Genomic DNA, 13,016 nt, shown 5'->3' with positions numbered 1-13,016 from the left:
ATTCATTGTGCTGGGTCCTGAAGAAGCAAGGGTACATAAGACTTAAAGTCCTTACACCTCTACTAAAAGTTGAATCAAGGAAAGAAGGAAAAACCCAGTACTTATTTTTTTAGGCTTATTAGAAATATCCCCTTTTTAAAAGATTTTTCATTCTTGTTTCTTTGGTTACTACCAGAAAAAAAAAAAAAAAAAGAAAGAAAAAATACTTCAAAATGAGAAGAGTTAAATAAGAAAATATGGAACCAAATAGACAATTTCATAGTTTCAGAGCTAGAAGCCACCCCACGGATCACTGAGGATTCTTCCCTCATCTTACACATGAGGAAACTGAAGCTGAAGGTGATAATATGCCACTCACATCGCCCTCTCAGGGAAGCATAATTGATGAGCATGCCCAGCCACTGTCCCCCAGATCTACCCCATGTTCGTGCAAAAGCCAGGTTTCCCCGGGCTGCTCTCAGTCAGCATCTGAACCAGGAGGTGATACTGGTGAGAGTCCACTCATCTGAGGTGTGGGACCCCTCCACCAAGTGCCTGAGCTAGAGGACTACCCCTCACCCTAGCCTAAACCTTCTTGAACACGGATGCAATTCTCCTTCATTTCCCCTATTCTTTTGTGGACGTCAGGCCTGTATTGAAAACTCTTTCTACCTACTCTTGCTTCTTCGCCTTTAACCTGCATAGGCATTTCCCCCAATAAACCTCTTGCATGTCCGCCTCTGTCTTAGAGTGTTTCTTGGAGGACCCAATCTGTCACACTGAGCAAGATCGTGTCACTTGAGCATGTTCACACCAGCTGGTGAGTGTCACAGCTGGTGCTTGGACCCACTTTGCCTGACACCCAGTGTTGTAGTCCTTCCGTGAAACCTCATGAAACCTGTTTTCCCATGATCCAAGCAGAGAAACTTCTGGGTGGAAAAGATGCTGAAGGAAGGAGGAAGAAATGGCCCTCTAACAGCTGCTCTGCCTAGGAGAAAATAAAACTGGATTTTGAGAAAGAGGCTAGACCAGAAGTATTTCCTAGGTTATGAACTAACATGTGCCCCCCACCCCCTGTGTTTTGCCTACCATGTCCTATTTCTTTATTGGGGGGAAACAGAGTATGGTAAGAATAGCAACAACTTTTAGAGACAAACAGACTTGGATTAGAAGTCCAATTGTTATCTTTATTGGTGACATTTGAGATGGTAACTAAAAGTAAAAGAGGAATTGACAAGCTGAAAAACTGGAGGTGGCAGGGGAGTACTTCTGAAGTATCTGCATGTGCAAAGGCTCTGAGGTGAGTAGGAGCAGAGCTCCTTCAGGAAGCCTAAAGAAGGCACAGTGGCTGGAGCACAGAGTAAGGGTAAAAGCAGCATGAGATAAAACTGAAGGAATAGACAGGACATGAACCTGCAGGGCCTCATGTGGTATGGTGTGGGTATTTGCTATCCTAAGAGCAATGGCAGAACATTGTAGGGCTTTAAACAAGTGTGGGGAGTAGAGCATAGAGAGAGGCATAATGATCCAACTTACCATTTGACACATTACTTAAGCTTCAGCGAGAAGATCAGCCGGACAGGGCCAGAGTGGATGCTGGGACATGTCTTAAGAGACAGAGGCAAAGAAAGATGGCAGCTTAATCTTGGGTAGTGATGATAAAGACAGAAGTGTGGTGATTGGCAAGGTGTCCAGGAACTTAAATCAACAGGATTGTGATTGATAGCAGTCTACCTTGCCCCTCCCCTATACTAAGTTTATAACTGATAAAACTCCATCACCTGTTGTGTTTGGTCTTGTGCAGTGTAAATGGTAAATGCTTATTGAATACTTGCCATTTGATGGAGGTATGAAGAACTAGAGGCTTTTATCACACCAGCCCTGGGAAGAAGAGCATTTCTAATTTGCCTCACCTCACAGAGCTGGCAGAGAAGGAAGAAGCAGGTGTGTGCCCCAGAGCAGAAGCAATCTTTTTGGCGAGCGAAGACATTAAACTGGTTCTCCAGATCCATCTTACCGACCTTATACAATATGTTCTCCTGAGCAGGGGGAAAGAAAGAAGGTCATGGGATAAAGGCCAGAAATGATGTCATGACAAAATCTCTTCAGACACCAGCTCTACCCTGGCTGAATGCCAATGATCAGAAAGTAAATTTGGAAGTCAAAGAACAATTTCTCTTTTATCACATTCCTATTTCTAAAATTTGGCTTACCCACAAGCCAAGCTCTTTTATTCAGCTATATTTGTTGAGTGCCTACTCTGTGTGCCAGGTACTGTGGAGTTGAGTACTTCTTGGGAAAGAGAGACATTAATCAAATCTTCACACAAATAATATGTAATTGAAAATTTTGATGAATGTTAGGAAAGAAAGTTATATGGTACTATAAGAACATCTAAGGGAATTCTTGACCTAGACTGGAGGGTTGGGGACCAGAGTTCTAAAGAGCAAGTTGGTATTAATTATATGAAAGAGATGGAAAACACCTAATGGAAAAGCATTGAGGAGGAGGGAACAACATAAGCAAAGACCACGTGATATATATCATTAGAACTTGCCTTTCTAGTACTCTCCCACTTGCTCCAAATAATCTTTCAGTTAGAAAGGCAACTCGGTGAGTATTAGGTAAGACCATAGAAAGCTGTAAGTGAATAGAGTGTAGGATCAAGGCTCCAAATGAACAGTGGCTTCACATTCTGCAAAATGTTTCCATGGCCAATGAGAACAGAAGAACATCATGCTTCATTCCATTGGGTAGTAAATCAGCAAGGACTGAGATTATGGCTGGTTTTCTTAAGAGGACACAACATGAGTGACATGAATGTTAATAGTGAATAAAAGCAAATATCAGACTTCATTCCGTAGTCCAAGGTAATATAGCTATTTCCCAGCTAATTAGTAAGCTCCCTGAGGAAAGAGACCATATTTGTTTCCCTGATCTGTGACTCTCAGCCACCTAGCAAAATATCTGACCCATAGTTGGTATTTAATAAAAGTCTAATTTTTTCCATATTGATTATTTTCTTTAATTATACAGTTTTAGTTAGTACTGTCATTTTTACAGTTCTGTACTACAACACAAAGCAAAGAGTGCCTGTAATTTTTTTAAAATAATGAACTATTATATAGGTATAGATCTTATATACAAAGTATATCATAGATATAATTATTTAAAAATATGTTCTATTGAGGACCATTGTATTGTTTCCATGGAGTGGGGGCTTAAATAATGCTGCAATGGACATTCCAGTATCTGTTTCTTTTGTTTTTTATACTTGCGAGTGAACTATGTAAGTCAGAGGTTCTGTGCATGTTCAGCATTTAACAAATATTGCCAATTGGTTCTCCAAAGCCATTGTGCTAATGTGGCTTTCTTCCCACCTACAAAATATAATTGTTCTACATCCTTGCCAACATTTGGTATACTCAAGTAGCATTCTTGTTTACTTGTTTTGTTTTCAAAGGTTATTCTGGTCTATTTTTTTTTAATATTTTATTTATTTGACAAAGAGAAATCACAACTAGGCAGAGAGGCAGGCAGAGAGAGAGGAGGAAGCAGGCTCCCTGCGGAGCAGAGAGCCTGATGCGGGGTTCGATCCCAGGACTCTGGGATCATGACCTGAGCCGAAGGCAGAGGCTCAACCCACTGAGGCACCCAGGTGCCCCTATTCTGGTGTATTTTAAAGTGATAGGCCCTTGTGGTTTTATTTGCATTTCCCAATGACTAATTGAGTATCTTTTATTTGCTTATTGGCTATTTCAGTATATTCCTATGTAAGGCACTTTTTCACATATTTTGTCTATTCTTTTAATTGGGTTATGTTTCTCTCCTACGTATTTATTGGAGTACCTGACATTTTATGTATGCTAGCTCTTTGTTGCCTATTTGACCTTGACCAGTTTACTAGGACCGTCATCTCTACTAAGTTTTTTCAAGGAACCATCTTTTGGATTTGTTGATTCTGACAAATTAATTTTTTAATTAATTAATTTTTGTACTTATGTTTCTAATTTCCTTCTGCTTTTTTGAGGAGTGCCAATTTTGCTATTCCTTATCAATTTCCTAGGCTTTGCATAATAGTTTCTCAGTTTTCTCCTTTTCTTATATAAATAGCCAAGCTATGTAGTTCCCTCTATTAGTGACTTTTACTGCATCTCCTAACTTTTTATATTTTGTTTTTTATTATCATTCAGTTGAGAATGTTTTCTAGTTTCTGTCATTCTTGTTTTACTTAATGGTATTGAAATATCAGGTTTAACTTCCAAATATTTTGAGAATTCCTCATTATCTTTATTATTGATTTCTGGTCTAATTCTTCTGTAGTCAGAGAAAATATACTGGAGGTTTTAGTCCTTGAAAATGTGTTGACCCTTGCTTTATAGGTCAGTGTATTGTAAATTTTGGTATGTACTTTGCATGGACTTTAAAATAATACATATTCTGCAGTATTTGGAGGAACATTCTCTATATGACAATTATACCAATCTGTTGATTGTGTTACTTAAGTATTTTATACTGACTGATTGGAGGATTGCTTGTCCTATTTGATACTGATGAAAGTGTACATCATTGTTGAAATGTTTGTTTTTGTTATTCTTCTTAGTTTTTCATTTTCTGTCACATCTGGCCTACTCCTGAACTGTTTGATTTGGTGCTTAAAAGTCAAGGATTCTTGCAGTTTCTTAGTGAATGGACTCAGGGTTATGAAATGCCTCTCTTTATCTCCACTAAAACTTCTTCCCTTATACTCTGCTTTGTACTTAGTATCACTGTAAGACCTATTTTAGGCATAGCTCTTTCTAAATCATATGGCTTTTTTTTTTTCCATCCTTCTACTTTCAACCTTTTTGTATCTTTAGATTTAAATCACACTCTTGTAAGCAACATAGAATTAGGTATTTAAAATTTCAGTCTAAAAAATGAAACAAAAATAAAAATTCAGTCTGACAATGGAGTATCTGAATTGAAATATCCTACTTACCTTTAATGTAATTACTGATATATTTGAATTTGTGGACCATCTTATTATTTGTTTTCCATATGTTCTACCAGTTCAGAAATACTATCTTTCTTGTCTTTTATACTAATATTCCATATTCCCCTCTATTGGATTTTTAGTTATCCATCATTTTATTCTTCTTTTAGTGATGACACTAAATATTATAGCATTCATATTGACTTATTAGAGTCTAGTAAATATATTAGACTTCACAATGTAAGGGCCTTTAACTTCTCCTGTTCATTGTACTATTATTTTTATGGACTTCATTCCAGAAGTATCCTACCCCATAGGACAGTATACTTACCACTTTATTATACAGATTACCCTCATATTTACCCTTTCTGTATCTCCTCGTTTCCTCCTTTGTGTTTGTTTCCATCTCAGTTAATTTTCTTCTCTTTGAAGAACTCCCCTTAGTATTTCCTTCTCCATAGTCCCGATGGTAACAAATTCTTCCAAGTGTTGTTTGTCTAAAAATATCTTATTCATTTTCATTTTAGGGTTTAAATTTCTGTGTTGAGACTTCTTCTATTTTAGCATTTTTTAAATGTCAGTCCATTGCCTTTTTAGCATCTTTTGTTTCTGTTGAGAAAGTCACATATTGGTCTTATCATTCCTTTTTTGAAGGTCAGATTTTGTTGCTTTCATAACTATCCTTAAGATTTTTTTCCTTTCTATATGATTTTTGAGTAATTTTACTGTGATATGACCAGTTATTCATTCTACTTTGGATTCCCAGCACTTCTTGAACCTATGGGGTTCCTAGCAATTTTTGATATATTTTATCTATTTGGGTAAAATTGCAGTCATTACTCTTTTCAAATATTGTTTCTGTCCTCATGCTTTCTACTACTAAAATTCTAAAGATACATTTATATTTTACTGTATTCAGTATATCTTTTATACTCTTTTCTGTATTTTTTATTCTTTATTCTCTTTATATTCCATCTAGGCATTTTCTTCTTACCTATCTTCTAGTTCACTAGCTCTTATTCTCCTGTGTCTAATCTGCCATGAAACCCATACTTCGAGTCCTTATTTCAGTATTTTTTATTTGTAGAGTCTTTATTTGACTCTCTCATAGTGCTTAGTTCTAAGTAGAAATTTTTCACTTTTTCAGTTTTCATTATCAAGTGTTTTTCTCTGGTATGCTTAGTTATTTTTGAATAAATGTTGAATATTGCATATGAAAATGACAAAGGCTTTTGAGATTTTAAGTGATGTTATATTAATTCAGAAAAGAAATAAGAAAGGGCCACAGGGCAAATATCAAAGCCAGAGAACTCTGAGTAAAATATCTTACTAAAAATGATGACACGTATGTGATTAAATATAATCTCTTAAGAAGATAGAAAGATTTAAGTAGTATCTGATAGACTTTCTTAAAGTCCTTTTCTCTAAGGAAAACCCTTTCTGTAAAACAGTAGGGCTCCTGAGAATATTTAATAGTGTCATCCCATGGCACTTACATAGGGAACCACAGAAAGAGAAAGATGTTTATTTCAAAGAGATTTCTGAGTGTATGTGTGTGTTTTTTTTTTTTAAGTGGAATGGTTTATAAATATATACACAGAAAGGCTACCATGCTTTTATTTTTCTTTTAAAGATTTTATTTATTTATTTGTCAGAGAGAGAGAGAACAAGCAGGGAGAATGGCAGGCAGAGAGAGAAGTAGTCTCCCCACCAAGGAAAGAGCCCAATGTGGGATTTGGTCCCAGAGCCATGGGATCATGAGCTGAGCCAAAGGCAGACATTTAACTGACTAAGCCACCCAGGTGTCCCAGCCACCAGGCTTTTAAAGACATTATATTAGCTTGTGGTGAAAAGGAAAGAGTTGGCACAAAATAAATAACCGGAAAGTAGAACAAGAATGATACTCATGTAAACACAGACTATTTTTTATAGAAAGGGAAAAATTACTAGAAAGTTAAACCCAGAATCCAGAAGGAGAGTGAAGATCCCTGGAAAATGGTGGAGCCTAATTCAGGAAACTGAAAACATGTGCCTAGTTGAATTTCAAAATTGCTATGGACCAGAGACTGCTTCTATCTCCCATTTTCCTTTTTCCAAATAGGAGTACTTATGATGGTTATCCCATACCTGTACCCAGTTATATGTTATATAGGGAAGAAGGGGAGACAGTTAACCAATCTTTAGTCCCTAGGTTTTCAAATCAGAAGGACCCGTACTCAAGGATTGAATGTAAGAACACTTATTCTAGACCTGAATCACATGACAGGAGCCTGGACTTCACAGTAAGAGAAGACTTTGAGACTATAGGTCATGAGATGAGTGTCTATTTTATAAGTGGGGAGAATGTAAATAATTTATCTCAGAGGGAAGTCTATTTTTTTTAACAGTCACAAATTCTTTGATAACCCCACCATTGAATGGTAGGCACTGTGTCCCTTCCTCATGAGTCCGGGCAGGTTTGTGACTACTTCAACCAACAGATTGTACTAGAAGTGATACTATGTGACCTCTGTGGATAGGCCAGGAAACACTGCTGCTCCAACCTGGTTCTGTTGGGACAACACTCATTGTGGCAGAAACGAGCTTCCATGAAAGTCTGTCTACTCTGATGCCACTGTGTTTGTGAAACCCATAGAGGGATTTTGTTTAAGAGCCCCAGCTAAGCTCCCAGCTAGCCATCAGCCTCACCTGCTGGCCATATGTGTAAGCAATACTGATGTCAGTACACTTGATACTTCAAATGAGTGTAGTCTCAGCTAATTCCAAACATGTAAGAAACTCTAATTGAGAACATCTTATCTGAGCCCTTCCTCAATTTATGACCCCCAAACCATGAACAAAATAAAAATTTAAGCCACTGTATTTTGTGATAATTTGTTATGCCCACTATCAGATGAGGTGTGGGGTCCAGAAATCTGCACCTTAACAACTATACATAAATGATACTTTTTCACACAAAAGTCTAAAATTTTTACCAAAGGTTATCATGTGACTCAATCAAGTTTCTTTCCCTTCTTCTTAACATTCTAATAAGAGGTGGACAGAGAGCAAAGTCATCATCCTCACCTCTGGAGGTGATACACAAACCATCCAATAATACTGGCTGAGGAATAATTTCATGACTAATGCAGACTGTGACTCCAGACATGCCTCAATTCTTTGGTCTAATGTTCTGGGAAGAAGTGCTTTCCCCTCACAGATTGGATCCCCTGCTGTTATCTTAAAGAATATAGAGTATAAAAAAAATCTGACTTTATTTCTTTTCATTCCTACTGCTTCCTTGAGCCAATGAGAAGGCAGGAAGCAGGATTTCTGTCATTCATTATCCACAAGCACTGCTGTGCCTGTCTCTGAGGAAAAGGCTTTCACGAATGCAAGTTGGCATTAAAATGGTCTCCCAGATACATGAGAAGTTAAGTTACATTAGCATTTGCATGCAGAAAACTCAATATTTTTCTAATGTTTTATAATCATATTTTGGCTATTTGCAATCATATGAATTGTGTGTTACAATCTTTCATTAGTTCTTTTTAATGAACTAGCACACCTGGTATCTCTCAGCCCCAATCATTGCTTAGATTTGCTTTCTGCCAGTCATTAGAGATGATAGGGAGACTCAAGAGGAAGAAAGTGTGTGTATCAAATAGAGACCAAATGCAGGTGTTGAGGAGATTTGAGTTACACACCTGGGCTCATTCATCTCTTTTCTTCTGAAAAAAAAAAATTTATTTTGGGGGCGGGTAGACAGGGGGTAGGGAGGGTGGTTGGTAGAGCTGAAATATTACAAGGAATGCTTCTTTTCTAAATCTCTTCTCTAATTTTCTGACCAAGTAATGATTTCCCTGAATGACAGGAGATGAAGGAGGATGGAAAGGGAACTATGGATGCTAACAATATCTACTATCTTCAGTGTAATGCCCTTACAGTGAGTAATTTGCTATATATAACTTTCCATCTGTAGAGACTTGAGTATGTACGTATCTGTCAAGCTACTCAAGTGCTCAGCAAATAATTTAGATTCTTTGAATAGCACTCATCATTTAGTTTAACAACTCAGGTGTGGTTGCATTTTTTTAAAATTTTTTATTTTCCTTTCTTTTCCTGTCCCAAATTTAGGCTCATCATAATTATACAGAGAGAAAGCATATGAAATTGGGTATAGAAAGAAAAAAATCTGTTGGTGGAGCATTAAACTTCTTTAATCAGTCCAATATGCAGGAATAACCCTTCACTATCTAATCCTATTGGGCCCTGAGAATGTTTAAACATAATTCTGTGAGTAAAACAATTCCTTTAGGGGTGTCTAGGTAGCTCAGTCATTAAGCGTCTGCCTGAGGCTCAGGTCATGATCCCAGATCAAGCCCCGCATTGGGCTCCCTGTTTGGATGGAAGCCTGCTTCTCCCTCTCCCATTTCCCCTGCTTGTGTTCCCTCTCTTACTCTCTCACTCTCTGTCAATTAAATAAATAAACAAAATATTTTTTTTAAATTCCCTTAAAACTCTTTCTCATGTTTACATTTCAAACTTAAGTATTATAGGTCAGGATCGAACGTAGGGGGAAAATGCTAAGTACAGAATTTTGTTAAAAAAATTCTTGTTTTTCCATAAGAGACTCTTAATCTCACAGAACAAACTGAGGGTTGCTTGAGGGAGGGGGAGAGGGTGGTAGGTTTATGGACAGTGGAGAGGGTATGTGCTATGGTGAGTGCTGTGAAGTGTATAAACCTGGCGATTCACAGACCTGTTCCCCTGGGGCTAATAATACATTACATGTTAATAAAAAATTAAAAAAATTAAAAATTCTTGTTTTTCAATGTTATTAAATATAAAAATTTCATATAATATTTAAAATAAATATTAACAATTAAATATGTGCCACATAGTTAAAACATCAAGTCAAGAAATAGGTGACTTTGCTAATTAGTTATTAAACAATAAAGGGAAGAGCATTACAATTTGGGGGATTTTCCTCCTTTCCATAACTTGGCATTTTCTTATTAATAAAGATATTTGTCCAGGATTTTCCAAACCAGAGTTACTTAGCAGACTCCAACCAGCATCACAAATCTGTCCATAAGTATGATAGTATTAAGGAAATTATTTGCTCTCTTTTTCCTCTGAGCTTTTTGGTCTACACCTGTAATTATCTGTTTGAATCCTGCACAAAAATAGAAAGAGAAAATGAAAGAATAATTATGTTTTGAATAGGCTAATTAAAAACTGGAAGATAATTCCACATACATAAAAAGCATGTAATATGTGCAGAATATCTCTAGGATTATAGAGAAAAGGAAATTGCATCACTGATAAATAGAAATCCCACCTGAATCTACAGCAGTGGTACAGGTAATATTCTGTAGGAGGAAGACCACTGAAACGGGGGTCAGGACACTTGAATCTACCTAGATTAAGTGACCTTGGACAAAGCACGTGAACCCCCTGAACCTTGGAGTCTTTAATAGGAGACTAACAATTTCAACAACCTAATTTCTTCAATAGATTCTTAAAATACTGATCCTAATATATGAAAATTTAACTGTATGATTATTTAGTTTGCAGGACATTTTGTAAATAATAATAGAAATCCAAATAACAAGTTTAATTTGGATATCCAGATTGAAGCCAGCTGAACAGAAATCCCAAGGATGTGACTAAACAATGGATTGTAATCGGCATTCATTTTCTCTTCATCTCTTGATTAGCACTAGATAGATGTAGAAGCAAAGCTCACTGCCAACATTAGGATAGGGACATATGGCAAGCACGTTGTTTTGGGGGATACTATAGTTATATATCCCATTAATCTATACAGTAAAACCACATATATTTATGCTTTCCAAAGTTTAGAACAGTTGACAATAAATAAATAGAATGCTATCAATACTTGACATCTAATAAAAACCGCACTGTATGAATGAATAATATAAGAAAATCCACTTATAGAAGGAAATATTTACATAAAGGAAATGATTTTCATATGTTTTAAAAGCCATCTATTTGCTTGGCCATAAGATAAATCTTTCTTAATCATAATTTCATTCAGCTTGCTCAAATAGAATGGAAGGTCTATAAGACCAGGCACCATGATCATTTAGTGGGTACATTCTTAGCATCTAACAAAACACCTGACATAAAAATGTATTTATATGTATTGAGGAGGATTAATTCTGCATGTCTTCTTTAACATTACAGTTTAAACTCATTAAAATACTAATAAGCATAGTAAAATTAGAATTGCATATAGGCATAAAAAGGAAAAAATGAAAGTTCTCTCTACCTACTGTCATCCATGTTTCATGGGAAATAGGACTGTTAGCACTCCTAGGTATAACTGTTTGCAAATACTAGCATGTACACATGTTTCTGTATGCTTATACTGATGTCTGCCTATGTATATCCTTATCAAAAATGGAATTAATCTATTTGTACTTGGCTTTTGTGTCTTGGAGAACTTTCTCCAAGAGTATATATATGGATCTACCCTGTCCTTTGTAATGACTACAGAGAATTCCACTGCATGTTTACTTTATTTAAATATTTCTGACTCATTGATTCTTTTAATCAAAAACTGGAAACATTACACTAAACACCTTTGTATGTTTATCCTGTGGACATGAGGATAAATTTCTAGCAGTAAATTTTTTGAGTCCATAGGATATTAATTTAAAGTTGTTTTAGTGTTAAATTGCTCTCCAGAAAGGTGTCACCAACTTGTATTTTTCTGAGGATGCCTGTTTGTTCTCAATTTCAACTCTTGACTTTATCAAACTTTCAAATATTTTGTAGTCTATTATTATAAGGAATATCTCACAATTTCTGAAGTTTTTGTGAGATTCAAGGCAGCTTTCCTAATAGTCACTTAGGATTGGGGTAGGCTTGGAAAGGTTTGTTTCAGGGTATTGTTACCCGAGTGAATTACCTTTTGGAGAATCAATATCAATAATTACTGCTCTTTTTCTTGATCACTATACCCCCCCCTTTTTTTTAAAGATTTATTTATTTGACAGACAGAAATCACAAGCAGGCAGAGAGAGAGGAGGAAGCAGGCTCCCCGCCGAGCAGAGAGCCCGACGCGGGGCTCAATCCCAGGACGCTGGGATCATGATCTGAGCGGAAGGCAGAGGCCTCAACCCACTGAGCCACCCAGGCGCGCCTTGATCACTATACCCTAAACCATGGAAGGTTGTCAGAAATCTAAGCTCTACTGCTTAAGTTCGGCACAAACTCTCAGAACAAACAGTGTCAGTGCTCTTCTCACCTCCAGGAATTCCTGCCTTTGCATAGACCTGATCATTCATTAATTTCTTGTCAGCTCTATATTTCTTTTACAAAGATTCTTCCAACATTAATTTAAAATATCACTTTAATATTTTAACTGTTAGCAAAAAGTTTATCTCAATACCTAGCTGATCAAATTAGCAGAGAGAGAAAATATCTTCTTTGTCTTTTAATTTTTATATTTGCCATTTCTGCTAAATTCTCATTTTGTGTAGTTCCTCAGAATTAGCTTCCAGCTCTCAAGTTCTCTCCCCACTTGTTACCTCACTTCCAATAGCTCAGCTGTATGTCATTTGCACATTTTTTCTCTCCTGCTCCTCCACCATCTTTATTTGCAATAGTTTTGCTTGGCTTGCTAGTTTTCTTTTTTTTTTTTTTTAAGATTTTATTTATTTGACAGAGAGAAATCACAAGAGAGGCAGGCAGAGAGAGAGGAAGGGAAGCAGGCTGTCCGCCAAGCAGAGAGCCCGATGCGATCCCAGGACCCTGAGATCATGACCTGAGCCGAAGGCAGCGGCTTAACCCACTGAGCCACCCAGGCGCCCCTTGGCTTGCTAGTTTTCTTAACAGCCTTTCCTGTTGTTTACATTTCATTTATATATTGAAACATGCTTATTTTATATATTTCATTTAAACATTGATACATGTTTATTTTATACTATCGATTTTCATCTATGAGATCCTTGATCATCTAAAAAAATCTGTTGTTTCTGCTGGAGAAAATAAGTAATATATCATTGTGTTATCTTTCATTTTTAAATTATGAGTGATTTGATCATATCTT

General features: G+C 36.5%; 1 pseudogene; it reads left to right on the top strand.

Annotated features, from left to right (window-relative positions):
• The first annotated feature begins 390 nt into the window (after nucleotides 1–390).
• Nucleotides 391–13,016, top strand: part of LOC123932225 — a 31,917-nt pseudogene continuing 19,291 nt past the window's right edge.

The sequence above is a fragment of the Meles meles genome, chromosome 20 (assembly GCF_922984935.1).
Source record: "Meles meles chromosome 20, mMelMel3.1 paternal haplotype, whole genome shotgun sequence".
Lineage (NCBI taxonomy): Eukaryota > Metazoa > Chordata > Mammalia > Carnivora > Mustelidae > Meles > Meles meles.
Note: the sequence above shows the minus strand (reverse complement) of the source record. Positions and strands in the feature narration are given on the sequence as shown.